The sequence below is a fragment of the Leucoraja erinacea genome, chromosome 19, assembly GCF_028641065.1.
Source record: "Leucoraja erinacea ecotype New England chromosome 19, Leri_hhj_1, whole genome shotgun sequence".
NCBI lineage: Eukaryota > Metazoa > Chordata > Chondrichthyes > Rajiformes > Rajidae > Leucoraja > Leucoraja erinaceus.
In genome coordinates this window covers 10,824,822-10,840,650 of record NC_073395.1, presented here as the reverse complement: position 1 = coordinate 10,840,650, position 15,829 = coordinate 10,824,822, and the positions used below count along the sequence as shown (strand labels likewise).

The following is a 15,829-nucleotide window of genomic DNA, read 5'->3' as shown; positions in this document are numbered from 1 at the left end:
AGTGAAAATTAGGAAATGGAAATTACACTCCCTTGTAGTTCAAGTGTTTAGGTCAAAAAACGCAAACAATTAAAATTGCATCCAAATAAGTTTATAAATAATAGAATAACAATCCAGAATTAAATTTGGATCATTTAAACAATTGCCCTTTTGTGTAATCAACAAGTCAGACAGGGTCTTGAAGAGGTTTGACAGGGTGGTCACGTTCACTTATGGGAAAAATTAGAATCAGGCATCGCTATCTCAAGATAGCAGTTCACTTATTTAAGCCAAAAAATGGCAGATTTCCTCTCAGGCCAGTGGAAACGGAGACCCTTTGAGGCAGATTCCTGACCAATGAATGAGAATTTACTGAGAGTAGGCACGAATATGGAGGGACAAATCACCTCAATGCGCAGTAGGGCAGGGTCAAGGGCTGAGTTATCCACTCATCCAGCTTCTATGCTCTGCTGTACAGAGTCAAGGGCCTTTTATTTCATTTGATTATTTGTCTCAACTGCAAATGCTCTCACAAGACTCATTTGTGCATTTTGTAATGATTCCATTCCCTTCAAACTTTTACCAACCTCTTAAAATCCAATTGAAGTCTGAGTGGTTAATTATTTCCCTAATTTCATAGTCATAAAGGCATACAGCGTGGAAGCAAGCCCTTCGGCCCAGCTAGCCCATACCGACTAACATGTCCCATTGTATTGTAAAAAAACAGACAATTTCAGCTAAAATGGAGTTCCAAATTAGCAGCACAGCATTCCAAACACTTCGAAAACAAGATGTCGTAAGTGATTGGAGCAGAATTAGGCCATTCGGACCAACGTGTACTCCACCATTCAATCATGGCTGATTTATCTCACCCTCCTAACCCCATTCTCCTGTTATCTCCCCATAACTTCTGACACCTGTACTAATCAAAAATCTATCTATCTCTGCCTTAATAATATCCACTGACTTGGCCTCTACAGCCTTCTGTGGCAAAGAATTCCACAGATTCACCACCCTCTGACCAATGAAATTTCTACTCATCTCGTTCCTGAAAGAATGTCCTTTAATTCTGAGGCTATGACCTCTAGTCCCAGATTCTCCCACTAGTGGAAACATCCTCTCCACATCCATTCTATCCAAGCCTTTCACTATTCTGTATGTTTTAATGAGGACCCCCTCATTCTTCTAAACTCCAGCGAGTACAGGCCCAGTGCCGACAAACGCTCATCAAAGGTTAATCTACTCATTCCTGGGATCATTCTTGTAAACCTCCTCTGGACCCTCTCCAGAGCCAGCACACCCTTCCTCAAATATGGTGCCCAAAATTGCTCACAATATTGCAAATGCGGCCTTACCAGCGCTTTATAGAGCCTCAGCATTACATCCCTGTTTTTGTGTACAAACCCTCTTGAAATAAATGCTAGCATTGTATTTGCTTTCTTTACTGTTCCCCAGACATTGCGTCAGATATCCTTGCACCTGTTCACAGTGCCTGAGAAAGTTTGGCTCTTCTCACACCATTCCTGGGAAAGTGTAGCTTTGTTGAGCAAAACACAACAGCAATAGTTGGGTAGACTCAATAGACCACCCTTCCGCTAGTAGTGCGGAAACAACGCAGGCAGGGGGACTTATGATTGGCTCCGGGAGAGGGGTATGGAATGGTCTGTTCAGATACAAAACGCCATAAAGGATAGTGTCGGACGCCCTTCCGAGGAGAGAGCCCCAGCCGAACGGTGTCGCGAACGGTGTCAGGAGATCGACACCAGGAATATCCGGCAGCATGCTTTGCTGTGTACTCAAGGTTGGAGAGAGCGTTTGCGGATACGTGAGCCTATGTGCCTTATTGGTAGTGTAATAAAATACATTGTTATTCATACTTTGTTGTCTGAATCTGGTGATTTATCAAACACAACTACACTAGTCCCACCTGCCCATGTTTGACCCTTATATACCTCTAAACCTATCCTACCCATGTACTTATCCAAATGTTTCTTAAATGCTGCGATAGAGTACCTACCTCAACTACCTCCTCCGGCCCCTCGTTCCATTCACCCACCATCCTTTGCGTGAAAAAATCACCCCTCGTGTTCCTATTTAAATTTCCCCCATCACCTTAAAAATGTCTTAAGGAATTAGCTGACCACCTTTTATTTCAGATGGTCTGTGGACCATTTCTATTAATGTGATTTCCACCTTTATTATTCTGCATCATGTAACTGCCCATAATCAGCCACTTAGACTAATCCAATCTTGAAATTCCCTATTCCTGTTCAGCATCTAACCTGATATAGACACAAAGTGCTGGAGTAACTCAGCGGGTCATCTCTGGAGAAAAAGGACCCTGTTTCAGGTCGGTACCCTTCATCAGACTGAAAGTAGGCGATGGGTGAGGGTTTAGGTGAAGAGCTGAAGAAAAGACCACCACAAATGAGGGCCAGCAAAAAAATGGCCTCAGGAAGGCAGGTGCCCTGGTAGGCCAATTGTTGGATAGAATCTCAAGAGGGGTATAATATGGTGCACTGTGAAACTGGTTAAATAACTAGGTGGAGGAAGGGGGCAAGGGGAGAGGGAGGTGTAAGAGATGTTACTTAAAATTAGAGAATTCAACATTCATTCTACTGAATAGTAAACTGCCCAAGTGAAAACTGAGGTGCTGTTCCTCCAATTTGTGGGTGCCCTCTCTCTGGCAATGGAGGAGGCCCAAGACGGAAAGATCAGTATGGGAATGGAAAGGGGAATTTAAATGGTTGGCAACCGGGAGATCCCGTAGGCCTCAGCAGACCGAGCACGAGTGTTCAGCAAAACAGTCGCCGAGTCTACGTTTGATGTACAGGAGCCCACATCGGGAACAGCGGATGAGGTTAGAAGAGGTGCATGTGAACCCCTGTCTCTGAAAGGACTGTCGGGGTCTCTGGATGGCGTCTAGGGAGGAAATATAAGGACAAGTGTTGCATCTCCTGTGGTCACATTGGCTTTGTGAAGAATTTTGGTTTTACATTGATAAAACACACAGTCCCTATTTCTGGACATTTCCTATTATGCAGAACCAAGAACGTTAACTGTTTTAGTAATATAGAACGAGGTGTACAAGTCATTTGATCATGGACGAGAGTTTTATATGAAGCTCCCTTGGGCCTTACCAAGTGCAGCTAATCAACCAACTAATGATACACGAGGAAATGCCAATGGTTAAAACTGCAACCTGCACCACCACCATTCCATGCTATTTTAGGCACTGTGGATGCCAAAATAAATAGTCTGCAAATCTTAAATTGTTGCTTCAGCATGAGTGAACTAGACCACAAAGGAAAGTTGATACCGATATCCATTGATTTGCAAGACTGTAACATTCTCGGAAAGTGCTTCGTAAAGCAGAAATTTGTGAACCGATTCGGTGTTCCCATTAGTTTCAATGTAAAACCTCAGCTTGCATTCCAGAGCTCAAGAACCTTGGTCACAGAAATGTAAGCACTACATTCAAAACAAATTGGCACGTATCGTAAAATAGGAATGTAATGTCCTCTTTCGGGGTCTGAGCCAAGTGAATCTCTCTCTCCTGTTCACCCAGCCCTGAGAATTGTGGCACCCACTTCCATCTTCCCTTTACCCCACTCTCAATAACTCCCACCTCCCAATTATTTTAGGCAGTTGTGAGTTGCGACGATTACAATCTTTTTAATCACAGTTCTACCAATAAAGATTGTTCTCCACTCAACTGGGATTTCAATTGCCATTTATTGTTAATGTTACCCATGCTTTGTTACAGCGACAGAATCCACATAAATGAAGGGCAGCAACCTGAACAAGCCAGCATGGCAGCACACTGGTGCATCCAGCAGAGTTGCTACCTCGCAGCGCCAGAGACCTGACTACAGGCGCTGTCTGTGAGGTGTTTGCATGTTCTCCCTGTGACCATGTAGGTTTCCTCTTGCGTTCTCCCATATCCTAAATATGTGTGAGTTTGGAGGTTGAAATTGCCGCTGGTGTGTTGGGATTGGATGAGAATGTGGGATAATGTTGAACTAGTGCGAACGGCTGATCGATGCTAGGCATGGACTCGGTGGGCTGAAGGGCCCATTTCCATGCTGTATCTCTAAACTAAACTATAACTGCATTTTAGCAACAATTCATAAATCGAGGGCAATGTGTAATGTGAATCAGGCAGCGGCAAGCTAACTTACACTGGTGCATCTATTGATCCGATAAGCTTCACTTCCTACAGGGTGTACATGTGCACGTTTGTCTCTCAAAACACAGCAGTCAGGCACCAATACGCGATGCTTACATTTGCACATGCTCAGACACTGGGCTTGAAGGCCAGTAGCAACATTTTCACTGAGGTATACAAGTGTCTCTTACACTCAACACTGACAGGACAGAAGTCCTCTACCAATATGTGCCAACGACACCACACTATCCTCTGATAATTCACAGTAAGACCCTTCAAAATGTGGACCACTTCCTAAAGTACAGTATGCATCACTCGGCAAAGGGTGGCACTGATATGTAAGTCACTGCCATCGTTAATATGCCAGCACAGTGTTTGGTGATTGAGGAAGAGGGTACTTGCAGGGCAAGACCTCTGACCTGGCACAAAACTCAGGATCCACTGAGGCAGCTTTGATCCCTGCATCAAAATAAAGACAAAAGCGCTGGCGTAACTCGGCGGGTCAACAGCATCTCAGGAGAACATTGATAGGTGATGTTTCGGTTCGCTCCTGAAACATCCATCCCCCATCCATGTTCCCAGAAATGCTGCCTGATCCGCTGTGGTACTCCAGCATTTTGTGTCTTATTTTGTAAACCAGCATCTGCCGTTCCACCCGTCTTTATCCTCTGCGCATCTATGTTGGAAGAGTCTTGAGGGGGGGTCTTCTAATGAAACGATTAACCATTTGCCTGTATTAGTCTTGCAAATAATGTGGTACATTTGTTCACAGAAACGGAATGCATATTCCAAGCTTTGCTGTAATGCGAGCTTAATGAATGCAAAGCCGAACACAATCATTCACATTGTAGCTTAGTACTTCAAGACCCTGACTTCATATTGGAACTCGCCAATAAAAACAAATTAAGGGCTTCATAGCACTGGATAAATAAAATGTTTTATTAACTGGAGTTACGAATGTTCGGATGATAGTGATATCACTGCATGGGCAAAGTTTATAATTTTTCAGTTGGGAACAAGGAAAACATATTCTTTTTACAGTTAGTATTCTTTTTGTGTCACTTCCAATGGTAATAACTGCTCCAAATCCCACTGCTTGCACAATCTTTGCTTCCAGCTTCTCAGACTACGTTCTCTGCTTTTTATTCATTATGTTCGCCACTTTTTCAACCAATGGAAAGAATGCCTATAAAAATAGTTTCTAAGCTACATACATCTCCCTAATGTGTGAGAGGCAAAATGTGCTGGACTCAAGTCATTACTCATTGTACACACACGAAATCCTAACACAACTTTAGGGGTGGCACAGCGGTAGAGTTGCTGCCTTATAGCGCCTTATAGACCCGGGTTCGATCCTGACTACGGGTGCTGTCTGGATGGAGTTTTTACATTCTCCCATGACCCATGGCGTTTTCCCAGGTACTCCAGTTTCCTCAAACACTCGAAAGATGTGCAGGTTTGTAAGTTAATTGGCTATTTTGATTACAAAATTGACCTTGGTGTGTAGGATAATGCTAGTATACGGGGATTGTTGGTTGGCACGGACTCGTTGAGTCGAAGGGCCTGTGTCCACGTTGTATCTTTGAACTAAACTAAAATATAAACTGCTCAAAGTGGCAAGTATTGTGGCTGGATCTTGCAGCTTTAGTGGCTGACATGAACAAAATTGTGAAGATGTCCAATGTACAAAGAGTGTTGTACTTATTATTATTGCAATAATAAAATATATTCTCCTCCTCTTTGGTGACTAAACAAAATATACCAGTCACTTGCATAAACTATTGCTTGCAAAATGGAGGTTGTAATATGTATTGTCAGTGGGATCTGGCCATGGCCTCTTAGACCAAAACATTTTAAAAACCAAGAGACAACAAGTTGAAGTGCTGACAAATCCAAGGTATCCGGCAGCACAAGATCAAGCAACGTTATCAGCAAGTCTGGATATAGCAGCACTATGACAATGGTGAGGGTGGGAAACACGAATACAGCCCAGTGTTCCACTAACAATCGACAGAATGGCACCTTGGTGCAAGACCGCAATATAGGGCACTACAAACAAAAAGCTGGAGTAACTCAGCAGGAGAGCATCTCTGGAGTGAAGGAATGGGTGACGTTTCGGGTGGAGACCCATCTTCAGACCCCCCGACTCTCAGTCTGAAGAAGGATCAGTCAAATGGTACGATCAAAAAAAAGAACTTATAGGCCTATTCACAAATCGCTGACATCAGAGTGATGAGAAATGAAAATAAATAATTGCTGTCTATTACTGTTTACAACAGGTAAAAGATGTTTTGCCAAGGTCTTTATACGACTTAAATACTTCGGTATATAAAATGATGAGAGGCATAGATAGGGTAAACAGTCAAAATCCTTTATTCGAGGATGGAAAGATCCAATGCTAGAGGGCATAAAATGAGAGGTGGAAAGTTTAACGGAGATGTGCAGGGCAAACATACTGCCAGAGGTGGTGGTGGAGGCAGATATGATAGTGGCGTTTAAGAGACTTTCAGATAGGCACATTGAAGTACAGAGAATCGAGAGATATGGATCACATTCAGGCAGATAAGAGCATCATGTTCGGAACAAACATTATTGGCCGAGGGGATAAATCCGCAGGGTCGTCCTAGGTTTGTCCTAGGATGCTACGGAAACAAAGGAGGAGATTGATGGGGCCCTGGTAGGTAGTTTACCAGAACTAATTGACATAGTTTAGTTCAGACTGAAGAAGGGTTGCGATCCTATACGTCACCTTTAGTTTAGTTTAGAGATACAGCAAGGAAACAGGCCCTTCGGCCCACCACGTCCACGCCAACCAGTGATCCCCGTACACTAGCACTATCCTACACATTAGGGACAATTTTACCAAAGCCAATTATCCCACAAACCTGTATGTCATTGGAGTGTGGGAGGAAACTAGGCCTATAGCTACTATATCTACACCCTACATGATTGTGTAGACCTTGTGTACAAGTATTCACATACAAGTATTGAATCTTGAATCTCCTTGTATGTGAATACTTGGCCAATAAACTTATTACTCCAGCTTTTTGTGTCATGCCTACTTTGAAGAATTTCTCCTCTCCCCGCCAAGAGCAAAATGGACAAGGGAGAGCCAGTGGATGTAATGTACCTGGACCGTCAGAAATCTTTTGATAAGGTCCCACATATGAGATTACTGGGCAAAATTAGAGCACATGGTATTAGGGGTAGGTATTGACATGGAAACTACGAGTAAGGACATTAACGAGTCCCTTTCAGAATGGCAGGCAGTGACTAGTGGGGTGCCGCAAGGCTCGGCACTGTGTCCGCAGCTATTTACAATACACATTAATGATTCAGATGAAAGAATTAAAAGTAACATTAGCAAATTTGCAGATGACACAAAGCTGGGTGACTGTGAACTGACGAGGATGCTTTGAGGATGCAGGGTGACTGAGACAGGCTGGGTGAGTGGGCAGATGCATGGCAATAGGTGCAGGAGTAAGCCATTCGGTCCTTCGAGCCATTCAATGTGATCTTGTCTGATCATCCCCAATCAGTACCCCATTCCTGCCTTCTCCCCATATCCCCTGACTTTGCTATCTTTAAGAGCCCTATCTAGCTCTCTCTTGAAAGTATCCAGAGAACCGGCCTCCACTGCCCTCTGAGGCTTATCCACTTTGAATGCAAGAACAAGAAGGCAGATTATTATCTAAATGGTGTCAGATTAGAAAAAGGTGAAGTACAAGGAGACCTGGGTGTCCTTGTACATCAGTCACTGAAAGTAAGCATGCAAGTACAGCAGGCAGTGAAGAAAACTAATGGCATGTTGGGCTTTATAATGAAAGTAGTTGAATATAGCAGCAAAGAGGTCCTTCTGCAGTTGTACAGAGCCCTTGAGGGACCACACCTGGAGTATTGTGTGCAGTTTTGGTCTCCTAATTTGAGGAAGGACATTCTTGCTATTGAGGGAGTGCAGCGTAGGTTCACGAGGTTAATTCCCAGGATGGCGGGACTGTCGTATGGTGAAAGAATGGAGCTACTGGGCTTGTATTCACTGGAATTTAGGATGAGAGTGGATCTTATGAGGGGAAACATAAAATTAAGGGATTGGACACGCTTGATGCCGGAAACATGCACTCAGCAAAATCAATAACCCCACTCTCACCATCGACGGCACCACTGTCTCCCCATCTCCCCAGGCCCGCAACCTTGGCGTGATCTTTGATTCCACCCTCAAAGACCTCCCTTGATCCTCACATCCGCCATGTCATTAAAACCTCCTTCGTTCATCTCCGCAACATCGCCACTCAGACCCTCTCTCACACCGCCTGCTGCTGAAAAACTTATCCTTGCCTTCATCCATATAAACGGGACTGAGGTGGAGCGCGTCTCCAGCTATAAATTCCTCGGAGTACATATCTCAGAGGATTTGACCTGGTCCCTCAACACCTCCAAGCTGATCAAAAAGGCACAGCAGCGCCTTTACTTCCTGAGGAGGCTCAAGAAAGCCCACCTGTCCCCCCGGATCCTGACCAACTTTTACCGCTGTGCCATAGAGAGTATCCTGACCACCTGCTTCACGGTATGGTACAGCAGCTGCACTGCTGCGGACAGGAAGGCACTACAACGGGTGGTGAAAACCGCGCAGCACATCATCGGTGCCCCGCTCCCTGCCATGGATGCCCTCCACCGAAAACGGTGTCTGAGACGGGCTGGGAAGATCATCAAAGACCCCTCACACCCCAACCATGGACTGTTTGCCCTCCTCCCATCAGGGAGGCGGTACAGGAGTCTCAGGTCACGTACTAGTAGGATGAGGAACAGCTTCTACAATATTGTATTTGTGCGATGACATTAAAGTTGAATTGAATTGAATCTCCTCCCGACTGGACTATTGCAACTCACTGGACTACTGCAACTCACTTCTCCTTGGTATCAGCTCCACCTACATCAACCGACTCCAACTGGTCCAGAACGCAGCCGCCCGACTCATCACCCACACCAAATCCTGGCATCACATCACTCCAGTCCTCAAACAACTTCACTAGCTTCCCATCTCCCACCGGATCACCTACAAAATCCTGATCCTCACCTACAAAGCCCTCCACCATCTGGCCCCCCCATATCTCACTGACCTCCTCTCCCCCTACCAACCCTCACAGTCCCTCAGATCCACATCAGCCGGTCTCCTCTCCATCCACAAGCAACCTCCGCAGTTTAGGGGACAGAGCCTTCTCCAGGGCAGCTCCCAGGCTCTGGAACTCCCTCCCCCAACTGATCCGAAATTCCGTGTCCCTCACCATCTTCCAGTCCCGCCTCAAGACCCATCTCTTCACCTCTGCTATCCTTAGCCCCACGTCCCCCTCCCTTTTCATCTGTGCATTAATTGCCTTATTATTGCGTTTTGTATTGAATTCTGTCTTTACTTTGTGTACTAGTCATGTCTCTACTATTTATTTCATTCCCCCTACATGTTTTTCATCTACCTGCAAAATTTTTGTAAGGTGTCCTTGAGACTCTTGAAAGGCGTCTATAAATAAAATTTATTATTATTAATATTATTATTATTAGGGCAAGCGGAATCAAGGGATATGGGAAGAAGGCAGGAACGGGGTAATGATTGTGGATAATCAGCCATGATCACATTGAATGGCGGTGCTGACACGAAGTGCTGAATGGCCTACTCCTGCACCTATTGTCTATGTATCTATGTATGTATTAACATCTTCTCTCACTGCTCCCCCTCTGTGATTTCTCCTGTTGAGTCTGATGAAGGCCCTGACCCGAAACGTCACCTCTTCCTTTTCTCCAGAGATGCTGTCTGACCCACTAGGTTACTCCAGCTTTTTATGTCTATCTTTAAAGGAGATCTGATGGGGTTTTTTTTTTACATAAAGGGTGGTTGACATCCAAAAGGTGCTGCCACAGGAGGTGGTGCAATCAGATACAATTAAGAGGTAGTCAAACAGATACTTAAATAGGCACGGCATTAAAAGTTACAGCATCTCCTGAGAACATGGATTTGGCGACGTTTAGGGTTGGAAGCCTCCATAAGGCTTCCTATGCACGTTCTCCAGAGACGCCGCCTGACCCCACTGAGTTACACCAGCACTTTGCATCTTTTTTTGTTGTAAATCAGCACCTGCAGTTCCTTGTTTCTACTTATTCTACACATACAGTCCAGGTGTGGAACATGGGATTCATATAAATGGGCAACAATTGGCATGGGCATGGTGGGTCGAAGAGTCAATTTCTGTGCTAAGCAACTGCGATTATCTTCAAAACTCTGTGGTGCAGATCAATAGGTTTTGGAATGTATCAGTTTTCAGGTTTATTAATTTCTCCACTAGTATTTCACAAGTTCGCAAGTTATAGAAGTAGTACTAGGCCATTCGGCCCATTAGGATTACTTTGCCATTCAATCATGGCTGATCTCTGCCTCCTAATCCCATTTTCCTGCCTTCTCCCCATAACCCTTGACACCCGTTTTAATCAAGAATCTGTATATCTCTGAATTAATAATATCCACTAACTTGGCCTCCCCTTGCCTCTCCTGTATTTCTGGAAGGGTTTTCCATCTATCCTTTTGTGAAGTCACACATAAAATATGTTCGCTCTGATATTTCCTGGCTCCCATTATAAATTCCCCCATCGCAGCCTGCAAGGAACTAACACTTTCAATTTATTTCTATGTTCTTACAGTCTGTTCTGATGCTTTGCTGGTTTATTCTCACACCCAATTTTTTTTTCTTATCAATTTTTTAAGTCATATTTAACCAAATGTTAAAGCAATTCCAATTCTTAAGCTTTGGCAATTTTACATTTAACACCATCTATAACCTCTCTTTTAATCAAGATTGAACCACTTTGCTTGTTGTTTATGCCTTTGTTATGTTCACGAAAACAAAAACACCTTGCATTTCTTTTAATGTGAGATTGCCTGCCTACTGTCGTGCCTTTTAAATATAGTTCTAAATACAGTACAAACCCCAACACTGCCAACCTGCTCCACACATCTTCATAATTTTCTGTGCCTAGACTGAAAACCGTGGTTTAAGCTTTCACAACATGGTCTTGTAATGTAAAATTTGATCGTGTTACCGTCACTGTTTCCAAGAGAATCCTTAGCAACAAAAATAATTAATCATTGAGCAAAATGCTAACTACTAGAGGAACAGCAGTCGGGTGGAGGGGAAGCAGACAGTCTGGCGAACCTTCTCTGTACTCCCTCTATGGCAAGAATGTCCTTCCTCAGATTAGGAGACCAATACTCCAAGTGTGGTCTCACCAAGACAGTATACAACTTCCTTTCATCATTCCACATCCCTTGAAAAGAGGAAAAGAAGGGTGGAGAGGAGCAGAAAGAGGGGAGAGAGGAAAGAGAGAGAGAGAAAAGAATAGATGAGAAGAAAAAGAAGGAGGGGTGATAATGGGGAAGGGACAAAGAGAGGGCACCTGGGTAAGGGCTCGAATCACTGATGGTTGTGGTCAGAGAGCCCACCTATATGGAGGTCCATGTAACGAGGTAGCTCAGTGATCGTGACGCTTGGACTGGCACACAGACTGGGCAACTTAAGTTGGTAATGATGCAGGGGATGAGTCTCCAGGTCTTGTGTTGAGGAACTAGTTGGGAACAGGATGTCTACCGCTGTGCAACGAGAAAGTTAATTATTGGAGACAAACGAGATTGCAGAAGCTGGGATCTGTAGCAAAAAAAAACTACTACAGAAACTCAACTGCTCAGGCAGCATCTATGAGGGGAACAGATAGCGTTTCAGGTCAGGAGTGATCAATTCCCCTCCACAGATGCTACCCGACTGCTGTTCCTCTAGTAGCTAACATTTTGCTCAAGGATTGTTCTTGTTGCTTGGGATCCTCTTGGCAAGAAATGACAGTAACATTATCTAATTTTACATTACAAGACCATGTTGTGAAAGCTTAAACCACCGTGTTCAGTCTATGTACAGAAAACTATGAAGGTGTGTGGAGCAGGTTGGAAGTGTGGGGGTTCGTACTGTATTTGTGGAACTATATTTAAAAGGTACGACAGCAGGCAGGCAATAACTCACTTTTAAATAAATGCAAGGTGTTTTTTTGTTTCGGTGAACATAACGAAAGCATAAACAACAAGCAACGTGATTCAACCTTGATTAAAATAAAGCTTATATATGGTGTTAAATGAAGAATTGCTAAAACTTTAGAATTGGGATTGTTTTAATATTTGGCTAAATATTTTCTTCCCCCCCACCTCCATCCTTCTCCCCATTTCCCCCTTTCCTTCTCCCTCTTACCTTACCTCTTCCCAAGCTCCTCTCCCCTCCTTTCATTCTCCCTTCCACATCTTCCCTCTTTCATTCCTCCCTTCCCCTTCCTTCCTTCCCCCACCCTCTCTCTCTCTCCTTCCTTCTCTCTCTCTCTCTCCTTCCCTCCATCCTTCTCTCTCTCCCCTTGCTCCTTCCGTCTCTCTCTCCTTCTCTCTCCTTCCCTCCATCCCTCCCTCTCTCCCATCAGCCGGGGCGACGCCGCTGCCCAAGGCCCGGAGTTGAGGGAGCGGGCGGTGCCGGGCTCTGCTGCCGGCCCGGGATGTGAGGGCAGAGGGTGAACCGTTACTCACCGACCCGGCTCCGTGCCGCCTCCCCGCTCGATCCGCTGCGCAGTTCCCGTTGCTTCACCCACTCCCTCCCGTATCTTTGCTCCGTCCCTCAGCTCAAAGATCTTATAGCAGACTGCTATAGGATCTTTGCCTCAGCTCCTCTCATCCCGTCCCTGCCCTGCCTGAGGGAGCCCGATACCGCCGACACCGCCGCCTAGTGACCGTCTACTCGACATCGCCGCCGCCTACACTGCCGCCTAGTGACCGTCTACTCGACACCGCCGCCTAGTGACCGTCTACTCGACCCGCCGCCGCCTACACTGCCGCCTAGTGACCCGCCGCCGCCACACTGCCGCCTAGTGACCCACCCACCTAGTGACTCGACCAACCGCCGCCGACACCGCCCGCCTAGTGACCGTCTACTCGACACCCGCCGCCTAGTGACCGTCTACTTGACATCGCCGCCTAGTGACCGTCTACTTGACATCGCCGCCTAGTGACCCACCGACCTAGTGACGGTCTACCGACACCACCGCCTAGTGACCGTCTACTCGACGCCACCGCCTAGTGACCGTCTACTCGACACCACCACCTAGTGACCCACTCGACCACCTAGTGACCGTCTACCCGTCTACCCGACACCACCGCCTAGTGACCGTTTACTCGACACCACCGCCTAGTGACCGTTTACTGGACACCACCACCTAGTGACCGTCTACCCCGACACCAACCGCCTAGCCGTCTACCCGACACCACCGCTAGTAGTGACCGTCTACCCGACCCGCCGCCTAGTGACCGTCTACACGACACCACCGCTAGTGACCATACTCGACACCACCGCTAGTGACCGTCTACCCGACACCCACCGCTAGTGACCATTTACTCGACACTGCCGCCTAGTGACGACCGTCTACTCGACACTGCCGTCGCTAGTGACCGTCTACCCGACACCGTCTACTCGTGACCATTTACTCGACACCACCGCTAGTGACCGTTTACCCGACACCACCGCTAGTGACCATTTACTCGACACTGCCGCCTAGTGACCGTCTACTCGACACCACCGCTAGTGACCGTCTACCCGACACCACCGCTAGTGACCGTCTACCCGACACCACCGCCTAGCGAGTACTCGACACCGCCGGCTACCGTCCCCGACACCACCGCCAGTGACCGTCTACTGACACCACCGCTAGTGACCTACTCGACACCGCCGCTAGTGACCGTCTACCCGACATCCCCGCCTACCGGCCGACCTCCAGCCTGCAGCACCGATCAGACAGGTCGGAGAACTGGGAAGGGATGGAGAGAGAGAGAGGGAATGCAAGAGTTATTAAAAGTTAGAGAAGTCAATGCTCATACCCTGGGGTGTAAGGTGCCCACTCAAAATATGAGGTGCTGTTCCCAGTTCTCCAACCACTCTGACTGTCCCCGATTACATTTTATCTCTGTTTTGTTGTTACCTTCTCTGAGTTAACAATTATCCTTTTTTTACATTTTCCTTTGATGAGTCGTTCTCACATCTTGCACTTCCTTATCTCTATATCCTTCTCCCCTGACTCTCAGCCTGAAGAAGAGTCTCAACCCAAAACGCCACCCATTCCTTCTATCCAGAGGTGCTGCCAGTCCCACTGAGTTAAAGCCCTGTCCCACTGTACAAGTTAATTCAAGAGCTCTCCCGAGTTTTAAAAATAATCAAACTCGTGGTAAGCACGTAGAATGTACGTAGCGGGTACGTCGGAGCTCGGTGACGTCTCTTAGAGGCTCATAACGTTAACGGCAGGTACTCGGGAAACGTGGTAGGCTCGGGAAGACTCGTGAAGATTTTTCAACATGTTGAAAAATGTCCACGAGAGCTCCGAGTACCTGCGAGCGGCCATTACCTTAAATCTCCGAGTTCGAATCAGGGCAAACTCGGGAGAACTCTTGAATCAACGTACAGTGGGACAGGGCTATTACTCCAATATTTTGTGTCTACCTCTCTTTTAATCATGGCTGAACCACTTTACTTGTTGTTTATGCTTTCAAATTATGTTCACCTTGCATTTATTTTAATGCATTATTGCCTGCCCACTGTTGTACCTTTAAATATAGTTCCAAATACAGTATGAACCCCCACACTCCCAACCTGCTCCAAACACCTTCATAGTTTTCTGTGCCTAGACTGAAAACCGTGGTTTAAGTTTTCACAACATCGTCTTGTAATGTAAACTTTGACCGTGTTACCGTCACTGTTTCCAAGAGACCCCTTAGCAACAAACCTAATTATCTCATGAGCAAAATGCAGAAACAAAGTGACAAAACCTGCAAGTGTGCAGACATGGCGGCTGCTGAACGCCTTCTGTGATGTCCAAGCAAAGCTCAGGCTGAACATAGACATAAAATGTCAGAGTAACTCAGTGGGACAGGCAGAATCTCTGGATAGAAGGAATGGGTGATGTTTCGGGTCGAGTCTGAGCAGCTCCCCTCAATGGACTTGCAGAAAAGCCGGTGCACTCCCCACAAACTAGGAATGTTTCAGCAGAAACAAACGATCTGCTGGAGAAAATCTGCGGATCATGGAACATCTGGTGCTGGCTAGGAAAGGCCTAGTCTTCCTATCTCCCCACAGATGCTGCTCGACCCCACGAGTTCTTGCAGCAGATTAATAGTTGCTGTAGATGCCACCATCGTGTGTCTCCAATGTTTCAGCAGGGTTGGTGCATTTAACACTTGCAACAGCCGTGATTAGCTTTCGAATAACATGAGGGTGGGTGGCAAAGCCAGTGCATTTGCTCCTCCAGATTGTCCTTGAGAAGGTGGTGGTTAGCCACCTTCTTTAGCCACTGTGAAGGCTGCAGGGAGAGAAAGGTCCTTAGATCTGTGGAGTCACATACTTCCATGTCAGAATATTGTGCAACTTGAAGGGGAGCCTGCAGGTGGTGGTGTTTCCCCGCCTTCTTGCTTTGGATATGCTGTCGGAGTAACCAAGTCACGTTACAGACCGCAGCACAACTGGGTGCCAAACTAGAAGGGATGAAGGTACACAAGTGAAGGGATGAATGTTTAGTGTGAAGAGACAGCCAATTAAGTGGCCTCCCTTATCTTGGATGGTGGTGAAAGTTTTG

At 46.1% G+C, this 15,829-nt stretch overlaps 1 protein-coding gene across 2 annotated transcripts in view; it reads right to left on the bottom strand.

The window, feature by feature from the left end:
* The window catches only part of fam3c (FAM3 metabolism regulating signaling molecule C), a 34,574-nt gene extending 21,630 nt beyond the window's left edge, over window positions 1-12,944 (bottom strand). The window contains exon 1 of one of the 2 annotated variants that reach the window (XM_055650272.1): window positions 12,744-12,944. The gene's annotated coding sequence lies outside the window, so the exon portion shown is untranslated. The remainder of the gene's footprint in view (window positions 1-12,743) is intronic. The other variant, XM_055650271.1, reaches the window with a different exon arrangement.
* Between the last annotated feature and the right edge of the window lie 2,885 nt (window positions 12,945-15,829).